The following is a 15,100-nucleotide window of genomic DNA, read 5'->3' as shown; positions in this document are numbered from 1 at the left end:
CAGGGATAATGGGATGCCCAACTTATTCCAGTGTGAGAGCGCCTTAAAATAAGCGTTTCTTATAACATTTTCCATTACGGCCAGATCAAACAAATTTTTGGGCATTTAAATTAAAACACAGAACATTTATTACGATTGCAAATTATTATATCTTGGACTTCTACTATTTGGCGAAACTACTTAAATCCTTTTCTATGATTTTATGGTATATTAAAACAACTGACTTTTGATCTTCCAATACTTAATAAAGTGAATTAAGCCTGTTAGTTCTCAATTAATAAATGTTTTTAATCATTTGTAATTGAAAATTGATTCCACTATGCATCAAATTGCAAAACGTTTCATGAAATACATATATTTAAATTTCGCATTTTGTTTGATTTTCATTGTTTTAAATTTTTATTAGCGAATTTGAACGGCGGTTTCATCAAATACATTTAAATTTCACAAAATTACTTAATTTGATGCTTCACATTACCAACGTTTCATCAAATACAGTTAAATTTCACAAATTTACTTAATCTTGATTGTTATATACTTTTTATCAGTGGTCTAGGATCTCTTTATCTCTGATAATACGGCAAAATTCTTGTTGAACAGAGTTAAAAAAAATTCTCCGTTACTGATTATCGGCAACTTCTCCACAGCATTATAGCAAATTTTGCATTACCTTTGACATTATACTCTCAATAGCCTTTTGACAATTTTAACTGAAACTCTTACTTACATGTGATTGTTCATCTTCCCCATAGGTGAGATTCTCATCAGCGAGAAGATTTGAAGCCAACCCTAAGATAAAGTGATACGAAGATTACTTGGTGAGACCGCTGGCAAAATGCGCATTTTTCAAAGTATTCATCAGTGATGCCACTCTAAATAAATTGAAGTTGGGCATTATTAAATAATTATTTAGAAATTTTGCGGTTTCCACATCACCATTGATATAAATAATTTTACAAAGTACCGACGTCTAATTCTACAAAATTTCTACAGCGAACTGATTTTAGAAGTTCGCTTTAGCTCTATTCTTCTGTCATCACACATTTTTTTACTAACAGCTGATTGACGGGACCCTGATTGTGTTTTGTTGCCAGCTCGCTACCAACTGCAAATAGAGAGAGTAAGAAAAGTGTTTCATATAATGTTGTTTGTAGATTTTACTTTCTTCTAAGTATGAATAAGTAGGTAGATAGGCAGGTAGGAGTGCAGCCCTGTTGTTTTTCGGGCTCAATTAACACTAGCTGTGCCATTTTGATACACTATTCGTAGAACCTTCTGTATCTGCTATCACGTTTCACCTTCTCTCTCAAACCATTTTGAGGTTTCGATGAAGCTACTTATGTCTGATATGCTTTTAGTAGAAATCCATTCAAGGTTTGGTGCTTGATGGATTCCAAGTGTTCTGTGTCGGATCTGTGATAGGGCTAGGCATTCACAGAGAAAGTGGAAAATTGTTTCCTATCCGCAGCTTCGGCAGATGTTGTTGTAGGGCATACACATTTTGAACGCATGTTCTCTAAATGACCAGTACCCTGTTGTGGTAGCTGTTACTCTGTAGATACTTTTCCTAAACCGATTTAATAAGTTGTTGGTTTTTTCTTGTCATATGTTGGCCATAATTGTTTAGTTATGATGCATTTTGTTATGTTTTCCCATCTGTTATTTGCAACTTGTTGAAATTGTCTATTAATCTCTCTTTTGATCGATCCTAGCGAGCTTGGTATTAGCTCCGCCTAGGATTCGTTAAGGAAAGCTCCTGCCTTTGCCAGCTCGTCTGCTTTTTCGTTACCGAAAATGTTCCAGTAACCGGGAAAACAGATCAAGTCTAGTTGGAGCTTAGTCTTTTATTGAGCTTAGTGCCTTCTTGTAGTTATGGACTATACTGGAATTTGTAATGGGCGACTGGCTTTTCGTAGTAGACATAACATATTTACGTTTAAATAATTCAGACAAAATTTAATTTGTAAATATTTGTGTACTACTACAATCAAATTGAAAGGTGAATTTTGTCTATTTTATCTCCTTCAAAGTAATCTCCTCCCGCTGAAATACATTTATGCCAACGAATTTTCCAGTCATCATAGCACTTGGAAAAATCCTCCGTCCAGATGGCCATCAGATCCTTCTTCGATTGAGCTTTTATATACTCAATTGAGTCAAAACGGTGTCCTCGGAGTGATCATGTGAATTTGCTGAATAGCAGAAGTTACGCAAAGGTAAATCACGCGAATGTGGTGGTTGCGGGACGATATTAGTTGAAAATGTGGCGAAATGATCACGAAAAACCAATGCACTTCTTTGTTCAATAAACAAACATAAATCTGACATAGTAAAAATCGAAGAATTCACTTTTAGAGCCCCACAAAACAACGCATATCTCAAATACCAATGAATATTTTGACGTGAAAAGTAGTATAGATGTCACTGATAGTACTACCAGCCAAAATTCTTCTTTCAATTTGATCACAGTAGTATGTATTTAATACATGTGCGGATATAAGTATATTTATGTTGAAACTGCCGGGTCAGCTAGTTCGTTGTCCTGCCTGAAATTATGTGTTTTGAAATGAAAAGAAAGTTGAATTTATATTGTGTTGAAAATCATTTATTTTCGATTTTTCCAAATTTTTTCAATGTAACGAAGCTAGATAAACAGTATTTTTTTTGTGTCTGTTTCGGTGCGTAAATGTACAGAGAAGATGGTTTTCCAACTCCTGAGCACGCCACGTATATCCGGCTGTGTGAAAAACATAGCATTTCCAAATTTATGCCACACACTTCTAGCGACTATCCTTGTGTCCTATTGATTCTCATCTCAAATACAATTTTCACTGGAAACGGAATGCGTTAGAACTGATATGGAAAATTGTACAACTCTTTGAAAACTGAAAAGGTTTGAACTGAAATGGCGAATCGTTCGAGCTCAGAGGAATTCGTAGAGTCAAGCATTCTGCCCCATTCTATGAGATAGCTACCTTACAATCAGTCGGGTTGCATTACACAGTTTCGGTGCTTGAAGATTGCGAAACATAATGACAGATCAAACTTTGAGACGCAAATAATGCGGTGTCATACCAAGCCTCTCCAAAGCACTTAGAAATTCCACTTGATAATTCACAGCTTCGTCTCATTGTCAAGACGATCGATCGATTTGTATGAGCGCAAGTCTCCCGGAATTTGACTTTAAATCTTCCAGTTTAAGTCAACAACATCGGTAATTTTGGCAGCTAAAATTGTGCGTGCACTCAAGAAATCGTAGTTACGATAATTTGGCCAATGTCCGAATATTCTTTATGAGTTCATCTTTCATGAATTGATAAACGGCAGATGGAATTGATATTAAACCACCGGAAGTATCAACCAGAATTGACACATTTCCAATTCTTAGCGAAAACGATGTAAAATGTCTTCGACAATGTAATTATTTTTCCTATACCATAAACCTGGATGTCAATCTACTGGTTGGCCTTCCTTTCTGCGTAATTAGCTTCCACTGGCTGCACTATATTCTCTGGGTTGAAGTACACTCTTTGGCCATCCTCCAAATTAACTGCGAGACGCACAACAGTCGGAAAACGTTCATGAATTGCAAAAGTAAATATCCTACAAAGCGCTTTATTGCAGTTCGACCGTATCGTTCAAGACCAATAACCGCCATGTTGCATCCTTTGGTGACTTACTTGCAAACATATTTGATCGATTTCACCAAACTACAATATCAAACATTGACATGAGATTTGAATGTGAATTAGACAACAGTGGCGAATATAGTACGATCCATATGTTATCAACTTCGATATTCACTACTCTAAGTTGTATGGTCGTCTGATAAGCTACGACGATAGAGTGGATATCCATCATTTCCAGTTTGCGATTCCGAAAGAAAAGCAAGTGGATAGTGTTTCGTGCATTTATTGTTAGACATACAAACCGAAGTGGGATTGTGGTGTCCGCAAGGTCCATGAACCATATTGGTTTTCATCACTTCGTTTAATACTGGATCTTTCTCTGCATCAGGAATTTCCGCAGAAGTAATTTCATCAATTTGATCTGGTGGAACCACTATTCACCATCCAAAGAAGAACATCGTAACTGTTGTTTGAAAAGTCGTGCTGTGACAACGTGACGATCGCTTGCTGATTGACCCCGATCCATAATTCCACACGTATGTCATCGCATCCTGGGAGTACTCGTTCATGTGCTTTGTGTGAAAAAAGTCAATTTTTGGAAATTTCCAATTTTTCGACTTTTTCTTAGGAAAAGTTTTTTTTTTATTTCTGAACCCTTCCAGATCCACAGCGAACAACTTCTGAAAATTTCATGAAGATTTGGTTACTAACAACCAAACATTCATTTTTACTTACATATGTATATACAAAATAAAACGTTTGTATGGGAAAAAGAAAAGGACTGTTTTTAGGCGTTTTCAGGCAACTTTCGTAATTTTTTTTACATAAGAACCTTCTCCTAATAATAACAAATACAACAAAAAAAGAATTAGTGACAACGGAAAACGGGTTTCATTTTTATATATATAGATAATACCCTGTAATGCTAGCTGCTCCTGAGTTGTTCTTTCACATTTTGAAATAATAAAAATAAATGAAACTATTATATAGTATATGCACCAAATTTAATAGATTTGCAGAATTATTCACATTTCTTGGTTGTCCATTTTTTTATTTTGTCTTGTTTGTTTTTGTGTTGTGTTTTTAGTTGTGAGATTTGAGCAAGAATAACCTCGCAGACCAGTTGTGAGGTTTTCTCAGAATAATACCATGCTCAGACCGACACTTAATCACACGATTTCGGCTGTAGAGTGGTTTACCCTTCTAATCCTATAAATTTATCCAGATTTCGCCTTACAAAAATTACAATTAAAAATCACTTCGTCGAATATGTCTCTCGGTGCGACTCTGAATTTGCGCCATCTACTTGTCATCATTGGAAATCTATTACATTACGACAGCTGATTTAGACCCCACAAAGAGAAAAAAATGTAAACAATCAAATTTTTTTAAAAGCAATTATTTAAAATAGAAGTCTTCTTTTTTTCGAAAAAAAAAACGTCGCGGCACTTACCCTTTTGTGTTGGCGAAACGATTTCAAAGCGGGAAACTTGGTTGATACTCGTATGTACGTATAAGCGCACGGATCGTATGAGAAAGAGGTCGGCGCCTAGTCCGTCGGTCCCTTTTGTTATTTTTTGTGCGGTGTCCTCATGTGTGTTGAATTCGTGATGCGTTGGTGTGTGTGGGATGAAATGATGACGTGTGGAGTTGGTGTGTGTGCGATGAGAGGATGATGTGTGGAGTTGGTGTGTGTGCGATGAGAAGATGATGTGTTGAGTATGGTGTGTATGCGATGAGAGGATGATGTGTTGAGTATGGTGTGTATTGTGAGAGGTGTAGATGTATTATTTTGAGAGGGGGTCAGGTGCTCATTTAGCCATCCCGGCCCCCCTAAACGACTCTTTAGCCCAAAAGGCGCTGCAGCTGTTGCAGCGTTGCCACAACGCTGCTCAGACCCGTAGATCGGCGAGGTGGTGGCCCAGGCTGTCGACGCCGCAACAAGGGTCCGTCGCGCTGGTGTGCGCCACGAGCTGCGGGCTGGAGTCGGGGCATGCGGCCGCGATGGAGGGGTGACCGATTCACTTCGCGAGCCACGCTACGATGTAGCAGCGTGTGATGCGGCCTGTGGCATATTTGGCACCGCCCTCGTGACTCACACTCCGGAGTCAGATGTCTATGTGACAGGCAGTTGTGGCAGTGTCCGTGTGCCTGTGCAACTTGTTGCCGTTGCACGGGTCGCATACCCCTAAATATCCCACAATGATGCAGGCGATGTGGGCGCCGACAGATGGGACACCTTAGGGTCTCCGAAGTTCGTGCTACAGACGCGGTTGCCGGTACAGGTGCCTACGTTATTGCCGGTGCAGTTTCCGGCGTGGTTGCCGGTGCAATTGCCGGCGTGGTTGCCGGTGCAATTGCCGGCGTCGTTGCCACCACAGTTCGGGGCGCTGGAGTAGGCCCGGTGCGTGGCGCATTGGTAGCCCGAGGTATTGACGTGGTTGCGATTGGTGTATCAACATCCATGGTGATCTGTGTAGGGAAGATTATCGATTATAAATCTATCATACAATTAAATATGGACCATCGTGCCACGATATGTGGCATGAATGGGTCGTCGTAATGATTGACCGATTCGTGTTAGTTTTCTTCGTTCGACTGGTTGTTATTTGCGTACTTTCTCGCGTTTTATTGGTTTCATTTGGTTCGTTTATTGTGTAGCGATAATACCGGTTTATTTTTGATGTTTTCGGATTTGCGATCATCGGAAGTTGGCAGGAAGCATAGCTTCACGAGCGGTCTGGTTAGCGTTCCGTTTTGCGTACGGAGATCAACGATTCGTATGTGACCGTCGGAGCTGTAATGTAGCTTTTCTATGCGACCAAGCCGCCATTCGGTGGGGGGTAGACAATCATCGTGAATGAGGACACAGTCTCCAAGTTTAGGCGCTTGTTCAGTCTTCCAGCGTACTTTTTGTGGAGATCCTTTACGTATCTGTCCTTCCAACGGTGGCTGAAATCATGATGGAGAATCTTAATTGTTCCCATCGATTTAATAGGGATATGACTCCACGCCTGGCTCAGGGAATGGCCAGGATGGTGCCCTTTTAGAAAATGGCCTGAGTTAAGGCGGTGAAATCTGATGGGTCCTGCGATAATACGGTGAGTGGCCGTGAATTGAGAACGGCTTCAATTCAATTTAATAACGTCGTGAACTCTTCGTAATTGAATTTATAATTTCCAGCTACCCGCTTGAAATGGGATTTGAAGCTTTTTACAGCTGATTCCCATAAACCGCCCATATGAGGAGCGCTTGGTATGGAATGCCAATTTATACCTTGAGGGGCGTACTTGGACGTCGGGTGACACTTGTCTTAAAAATCCACAAATTGCTTTTTCTGTGGCTCGTTGAGCTCCAATAAAGGTTTTGCCATTATCGCTCATGATTTTTGATGGGTAGCCGCGTCGAGCGACGAAGCGAGCAAATGCCGCGAGAAAAGCCTCCGTCGTCAGATTACTACATAGCTCAAGATGTACTGCCTTTGTCGTGAAACATACAAAGACAGCCACATAGCCTTTCATGAGAGGAGACTTTAACAAGGACGCCTTTACCTGGAAAGGCTCAGCAAAATCAACACCTGTTGTGGTGAAAGGCAGAGCGAAATTGGAGCGTTCAGGTGGAAGTGCTGCCATAATCTGGGTTCGCATTTTCTGCTTATGCATAGTGCAGATCAGAGAGCTGCAACGAGTATGATAAAATCAAAACAAACAGTCGTGCCAAAAACACAATCAAATCAATTCAGTTCAGCATAGACAACATTGTTAATCAATTCGTGTTTTTTTATTAACAAAAATAGGTTTTATTAGAATAGCTTTAAATTACATTAAACAATACTTTGAGTGAAGACCAACAATTATGACTTCTCGAGTCGGATGATGAAATGAGAGTGTGACGTGACAAACGCGATTTTACAAATGGTGCCGCTTAATGTGCGGGACCGCTTTCAATGGCGAAAATGCTGAATTGAAGCATGTTGGCAATGTTGCATTCGATGCTTTTGCTGGCAAAAGTCTCCAATGAAACATTAGGATATGTCACTCCTCCCATCTTAAAATAATGCAATGTCCTCATTGCAATTTTTCTTTGTTTACAAGTTAAAGTTTTTAAATAGAATTCTTACAATATTTAAAGATGTTTTTAGCATATAAAAATGATTAAGTAATAATGAATAAGTAAAAAGGAATGATAAGATTGATAAGATATAATTTTCAATTCTTAGATTTAGTTTTAGTTGGTTTTCTTTTTTCTTTTAAATTGGTTTTTATATTTTCTTACATTTTGACTTTTAAACTTTACAATATGATGTTCGCCATCTTCTTCAGTTTTAATAAGACTAACTTTTTTGTATGGATTACTAAGTTTATCTAATCTCTTCCTCGAAACTTCTGCGTTTACAAAGTTTGTGTCAATGTCTTTTTCTTGACGGTTTTTATTTACATTATTTATTCTTTTTTTTTTAATAATTTGAGGATCTTGTTTTGGTGACTCTTTATTAAAAAAGATTGTATATGGAACTTCATTGGTAGTAGAGTGAACAATTATATGGTTATAAGTGAAAAGTGTTTGTTCAATTTCTAAATATTTTAGCTCTTTATCACCTGAAGTGTTGATTATTCTAAGTTTTTCATTCAAAGTTTTATGTAGTCTTTCAATGTCACCTATACCAGTTTTACCGGTTGTTACTTCTACTTTTATATTTAATGAATTACACCATTGTTTAATGTTTATATTATTTAAACCTTGGTCTTGGTCGATTTTTAAAGTTTTTGGAGGACCCATACAATTAAAAATTTTTAGCAATCCTTTTTTGGATTCCAGCCAGTTCAATGCTTTAACTTTTTCTATCATAGCAAACTTAGAGTATAAATCGATACATGTTAAATAATATTCATTATTCCATTTCCAAAAATCTATAACATATTTTTCTCTTATTTTGTAAATTGGCGGTGTAATTTTGAACGGCATTTTGTTAGAAATATGATCGTTCTTACAATGATTACACAGTTCACATTCGTTTATTATTTTGGTGATTTCCTTAAGATAATTGGGGTAATAATACTGTAATTTAAAACATTTTGCAACCTTCTCTATACCTTGATGAAGTCCACTTAAATGGATTTCAAGTACTTTACTTTTAAAATTTGCAAAATCTGTAATGTTTTCTAATTCTTTAGTACACCGATAAATCTTGTTGCGACTTGTTGTTATTAGTGTCTTATAAACGTTTTGAAATTGTATAAAATCAGTATCATTGGGTATAAAAATTGTTGTATTATTTTTTAATAAATGGGTTTTAATTATATCTTTAATATAATCTGTAGTTAATTCTTTGTATGTAATTACAATTAGGTTATTAAAAAAAACTTTCGTTATTGTGGTTGAGTTTTTACCATCTCTTATTAATTTAATTTGATTTTTGAATACATTTAATGGTCGCTCTGTTATCTTAATAAAACTTTCGGAATCTTCATCGGCAGAATGAACAGTGTCTACGTTAGATTCAGATTCTTCATTTAAAAAGCATTCCGTAATTTTAATACGAGAAAGAGCGTCTGCTACACGATTTTCTTTACCTGATATGTATTTTACGTCAAAGTCATACTCATTAAGCCGAATCTTCCATCTTTGTAACTTGGAGTTTGGTTCCCTTAAGTTGTGGAGCCATTGCAATGGTCTATGATCACTATTTATTATAAATTTCCTGCCGTATAAATATGGTCTAAAATATTTAGTAGCCCAAACCATGGCTAAAAGTTCTTTCTCAGTAGTTGAGTAGTGCAGCTCATGTTCATTGAGTGTGCGACTAGCAAAACAAATTGGATGTCCCTGTTGACTTAACACTGCCCCTAATGCCACATTTGACGCATCAGTCGTCAATGTAAATATTTTCTCATAATTTGGATATGCCAGAATTGGATCATTAGTAATTAAGATTTTTATAGTGTTTATAGCTTCCACGAATTTCTCATCTGAGCTATTTATTTTATTGTCTTTTTTAAGACAGTTAGTCAAAGGTTTAGTTATTTCAGAAAAGTTTTGAATAAATTTACGATAAAATCCCGCCAAACCAAGAAATTGTTTTATTTCTTTTTCCGTTTTAGGAACGGGATAATTTAAAATTGCTTTAATTTTATTAGGGTTAGGCTTAATACCTTCTGGCGTTATGATATGACCAAGAAATTCGGTTTCTCTTTTGAAAAACTCGCTTTTATCCATCTGAATTTTCAGATTTGCTTCGTTTAATTTACAAAAAACTCTGTCTAGAGATTCTATGTGTTCCTGTAATGACGTACTGAATACTACAATGTCGTCTAAGTAAACCATACAATCTTTCCCTATTAAACCATCTAAAACCGTATTCATCAGTCTCTGGAAGGTGGCTGGAGCATTTTTAAGCCCAAATGGCATTCTTAAAAATTCAAAATGTCCGCTCTGAGTAGAGAAAGCTGTTTTTTCCTATCTGCCGGATCCATTTCTATTTGATGGAAGCCTTGCGCTAAGTCTATTGTTGAAAAATACATACACCTACCTAGTTTTTCGAGAATTTCATCCATGTTTGGGATGGGATACCTATCATCGATAGTAATACTATTGAGCTTGCGAAAATCGACAACAATCCTCCACTTCTTTTTACCTGAAGCATCTGACTTCTTTGGTACCACCCAGATTGGTGCTGAATATGGGGAATTACTATGAGAAATGATTTGATTTTCGAGCATTTCTTTTATTTGTTTGTTTACTTCTGATTTATGAATTTCAGGATATCTATACGACTTTACATATATTGGATCTTCATGAACCGTTTTAATTCTATGTTTTATTTTATGAGTAAAGGTGAGTTTGTCCCCTTCTTTATAAAATATATTTTCAAATTTATTTAAAAGTTCTTTTAATTTATTTAACTCTTCTGAATTTAAATGTTCAAGTCTAAGTTTACTATCTTTAGTGTTATGATTTTCGTTCATATTTAATTCTTGAAGGCAATTATCAAATTTTACAGAATTTGATTTATTCTTGAAAAAGTTATACCGAACACCATTCATATGTATCGTATTTTTTTCCAGATCGATTTTAGCTTTAAGTAGCTTAAGTATATTACAACCAAGTAAACCGTCGTAGTTATTCGAAAAATTATAAACGAAAAATTTCAGTTTTTCATATGTTCATCGCTAAACAATTCTTGGGTTTCATTTAGACAAACTTTTCCTATTGCTGTTGTTAATGTTATTGGCTGAACATAAATAATCTTTTCGTTGGATATTCCAGGCTTTATTAAACTAACTGATGAACCTGTGTCGACTAAAAATTTATAATATTTTTTATTAAATTTCAATTCAATTGTGGGGGGCCTTCCGAGGCTGTTAAGTGAAAATTTACCTCATCTTGTTCCATTGGTTCAGGATAGCCAAAGCGTCTTAATCGAGATTGGTTTGACCCATGAATTTTATCTTGTTTTAAATTATTTAAGTTTCTATTAGTATAAATGTTTGCAGAATTGAAAGGTGTATGCCTAACTTGTGGGAAATTATTATTTTGTAAAGTATATTGTTGATTGCTATGTTCATTGAAAAATGGTTTATTTTTATAATAATTATTTTGATTGGACAATGGGTAATTTTTTGAAAAAGTGTTGTAATTGGAACGAACTGGAAATTGATTCGTATTGGTTGCAAAATATTCTATATTACTATTATTATTGTTATTCATATAATTAGGTAGTTTCGAATTTGCGTTAGTTCTTTGAATTGTTTCTTGTTTAGAGAATTGTTTATTATTTTCATAAACATCGTTTTCTTTTAATATTTTGATTGCTGACTTAAGGTCGGTAGCAAGATTTGCGTTTATTAACGCAGTTAAATAGTTTGGCAATTCTCTTTTTAATGTTTTCAAACTTATCTTATCTAATTCATTATACAAAAATATTTTAGTTGAACAAATTTCATTTTTTAGTTTGATAACATCCTTTACTTTACAAACTTCTAAATTAATCTCTTCGCATAGTAGCTTAACATTGTTTTTAAATTTAATATTGCTTATTTCTAAGATTAGTGTTGAAACTGCCGTGTGTTCTCCGAATTCATCTATAAGTAACTGCCTCAGCGTCATCCAATCTGGTGGTTGCTCTCGCCTAACCACGTCCAATGCAGCGCCTCTGAGTATTTTTATGACACAGTGTAGATAGAATACTTTCGTCTCTTCCGATATAACAGGAGACTGTGGCATGATCGCGTCGACCCCTTGAATAAAGAGTGCTAAGTAGTTTCGATCACCATCAAATGGTTGAATGAGTTTGATGTTTTGAATCGCCATTTCTCTGGTTTCGCGCTCCATTTTGTTGTTTGCCTCTTTAATTTTAATTGATTTCAAAATTTGGCTTAGTTCGTCCACTTCTTCTTCCATAAACTGTCTGCTTTGGTTTTATTCACCTTCGTTTGTAATGTTGCCTTTGGACTTTTGATTTTGTTTCACCAAGTAGGTAGTCGCACTTACGACATTCCGCATTCGATTGTGGAATAGAGTTTTTGTTGAATAATTTATCGTATATTAATTATTTTGATTTTATTTTATTCCTTTTTTTGTTTTATTCTTTTTTTTTATGTGTTCTATTTTATTTTTATTTTTAACGTATTGTGATATTTTTGTTCCACTGTTCGATCGTAACTTAGTTCGTTTTGTTTGTTACGATAATTTTTTCGTTTTCTTCGCTTCGACGTTTCACTTTTACGTTCTCGTTGTTAAACTATTCGTTTTGTTCTTTACGATATTTTTTCTTCACTTTTCACGTCTTTCTTTTACGTTGGCTATACACTCTCTATGTTAAACAATTTAGTTTTATTTGTTACGATAATTTGTTCTTTACGATATTTTTCCTTCACTTTTCACGTCTTTCTTTTACGTTGGCTATACACTCTCTATGTTAAACAATTTAGTTTTATTTGTTACAATCATTTGTTCTTTACGATATTTTTTCTTCACCTTTCACGTTTTTTTTACGTTGGCTATACACTCTTTATGTTAAACAATTTAGTTTTATTTGTTACGATAATTTGTTTTTTACGATATTTTTTCTTTTTCTTCGCTTCGACGTTCCTGTTTTAGAGTTACCGAATGTTTAATTTACGATGTTAAAGTTTTGATCTTTTTATTTTATGCGATAAAAAATTTTCCTCACGATTTAAACGTTCTCTTTCACTTTTCCACGATGTTTAGGGTTACCAAATGTTTATTTTACGATGTTTAAGTTTTAATGAAATTGTTTTTTTTTTTTACGATATACATTCTTTTCCACGATGTTAAACGATATCTTTCACTTTTCCACTTCCACGTGCTTTCACTACCACGTGCACCAAATGCACGATGTTAAGGTTTTAATCTTTTTGCCTTGTACGATAAACCAAAAACTGTTTTCTTCATTAAATCCGATCTTCCTGTTTCATAGCATGTAAACTTTTCCTTCACGATTTTTTATTTATTTTTTTTTTAATTTTTTTTTTTCACTACGTATATTGCGTTTTTTACTAGCTTCAAAAGCTATTTTATTTAAAATATATCAAAATTAGTTATTTATTTATTTTTTTTTATTTTAGTTTATTTTTTATTACACGGTTGTGTGTATTTTAAAAACAAAAAAAAGGTATTTTAGACGAATAGGTTCTTTTATTTAGGATCTTTTGCGCAGATCCTACCGACTGCGCCAGTAATATTTTTTATTAACAAAAATAGGTTTTATTAGAATAGCTTTAAATTACATTAAACAATACTTTGAGTGAATACCAACAATTATGACTTCTCGAGTCGGATGATGAAATGAGAGTGTGACGTGACAAACGCGATTTTACAAATGGTGCCGCTTAATGTGCGGGACCGCTTTCAATGGCGAAAATGCTGAATTGAAGCATGTTGGCAATGTTGCATTCGATGCTTTTGCTGGCAAAATTGAAATGCAGAAGTGCACTCAGTTTTGGGGATTTTCAGCTGTCGATAATTTTAATCGAAGCATGAGTTGCATCAAACAAATACAACGTTCATAAACAAATCGAATAAGCCGATCGCTAGTGATACAAAGTTATTCTCTATCGCTGATTTGAAGAAAATAGTTCGCTTCGTGTACATGAACTGAACTGGCAGAATCAGACAGAGTAATGGATCAGTACTTCTAATTATAAACAAAAATTTATTACTCGTTGCAGTTCTCTGGTGCATATCTTGCACATGAAAATGCACTTCCCTACTTGGGGCTTAAGTCGGGGGATATAATACTCCTGACGTACCATATGTTGCATGAGGCGATGTTCTGCGTGTAGCATTAAGATGTGGATGTAATGGAGGAATAATGTGGCAAATGGGGACCTCTCTGGAATTATTATGGGGTGGCATTCATTGTATGTTAGGCTCGAATTAGCGAGCCGACCATTGGCATTTGAAGCAGACCTTTCTCGTGTCAGAAAAGGGTTTAGAATCAAGAGTGAGCTCTTTTTATCAATCGGCTTCGATTCTCTTTAGTAGTGATATATCGCGGCAGAAGTAGCGCGCTTTGTGTATATGCTATTAGTGCGACCTTTGCCTTTTATAACTCTAGGGGCGTCACTGTATTGCATGGAAATTATGTGATCCTTTTTACTTTGCTTTTTGAGTTGCTCGATAAATTTGAACATATGAGCAACTACTCTGAGAGCTCTTGGAAACGATGAAAATCTTTGAAGGATGTCGGTATCATCCAATAATGTGTGAAAGGTGGCGATTTTTCGACCTTCTGGTGCGATAATGTTGCGCATGGGGATTGTGGCCAGGAATCAGGAGATTCTATCAACCATCGGGGGCCATTTCGGAATCGAACTACATATATAGTTTGCATTTTGTCATGTTTAAATGCATTTGCACCATGGCTACTAATTTGGAAAGTAGTAGTGCGCCACATAACTCAAGTCTTGGGAGACTTATAGTTTTTAAAAGAGCCACTTGCTTTTGCTACTAATAAGTGGCTTGTGGTCGTGGTGTCACTCTGCGTGCGCTCATAAATAGTAGCGCAGTATTCCTTTTCAGAGGCGTCACATAAGCCATGTAATTCGAGAGGGAGTAGTTTACCCATCGGGGAATTTGAATCTGAGAAATGTCATTGCGAACTGGGACCATTTTTCTAAGCGAAGAAGTTTCACTTGTTCGTCCCAGTCAGTTCCGTCTAGCCATAATTCCTGTATTAAGATTTTCGCTTGGATCATTATTGACAAAAGCCATTCTGCGGGGTCGAAAAGTTTTGCTACCGAGGATAAAATCTGTCTTTTTGTTGTGGCTGATAATGCGGATATGGACCCAGTCGTGTATGAGAACTGGTCCGATAACTCATTCTATTGGATGCCTAGTGATTTTGTTGTACTTTCCTTTTCGAAAATAAGGAAGTTAGTGTCCAACAAATTTTCGTTTGGAATATTTTTGAGGATATTTGGGTGATTTGCCGTAATATTTTTTAAAGG

The 15,100-nt window shown here is 35.8% G+C and overlaps 1 long non-coding RNA gene across 1 annotated transcript; it reads right to left on the bottom strand.

Moving 5' to 3' along the window:
* Positions 1-357: 357 nt before the first annotated feature.
* On the bottom strand, positions 358-6,417 carry LOC126766265 (uncharacterized). The gene is made up of 2 exons (XR_007668795.1): positions 728-6,417; positions 358-670 (listed from the first exon to the last, which is right to left on the bottom strand). It is a non-coding gene; the product is annotated as an uncharacterized LOC126766265 (long non-coding RNA).
* Between the last annotated feature and the right edge of the window lie 8,683 nt (positions 6,418-15,100).

This window comes from Bactrocera neohumeralis, unplaced genomic scaffold (genome assembly GCF_024586455.1).
Source record: "Bactrocera neohumeralis isolate Rockhampton unplaced genomic scaffold, APGP_CSIRO_Bneo_wtdbg2-racon-allhic-juicebox.fasta_v2 cluster11, whole genome shotgun sequence".
In the NCBI taxonomy this organism is placed as follows: domain Eukaryota; kingdom Metazoa; phylum Arthropoda; class Insecta; order Diptera; family Tephritidae; genus Bactrocera; species Bactrocera neohumeralis.
Note: the sequence above shows the minus strand (reverse complement) of the source record. Positions and strands in the feature narration are given on the sequence as shown.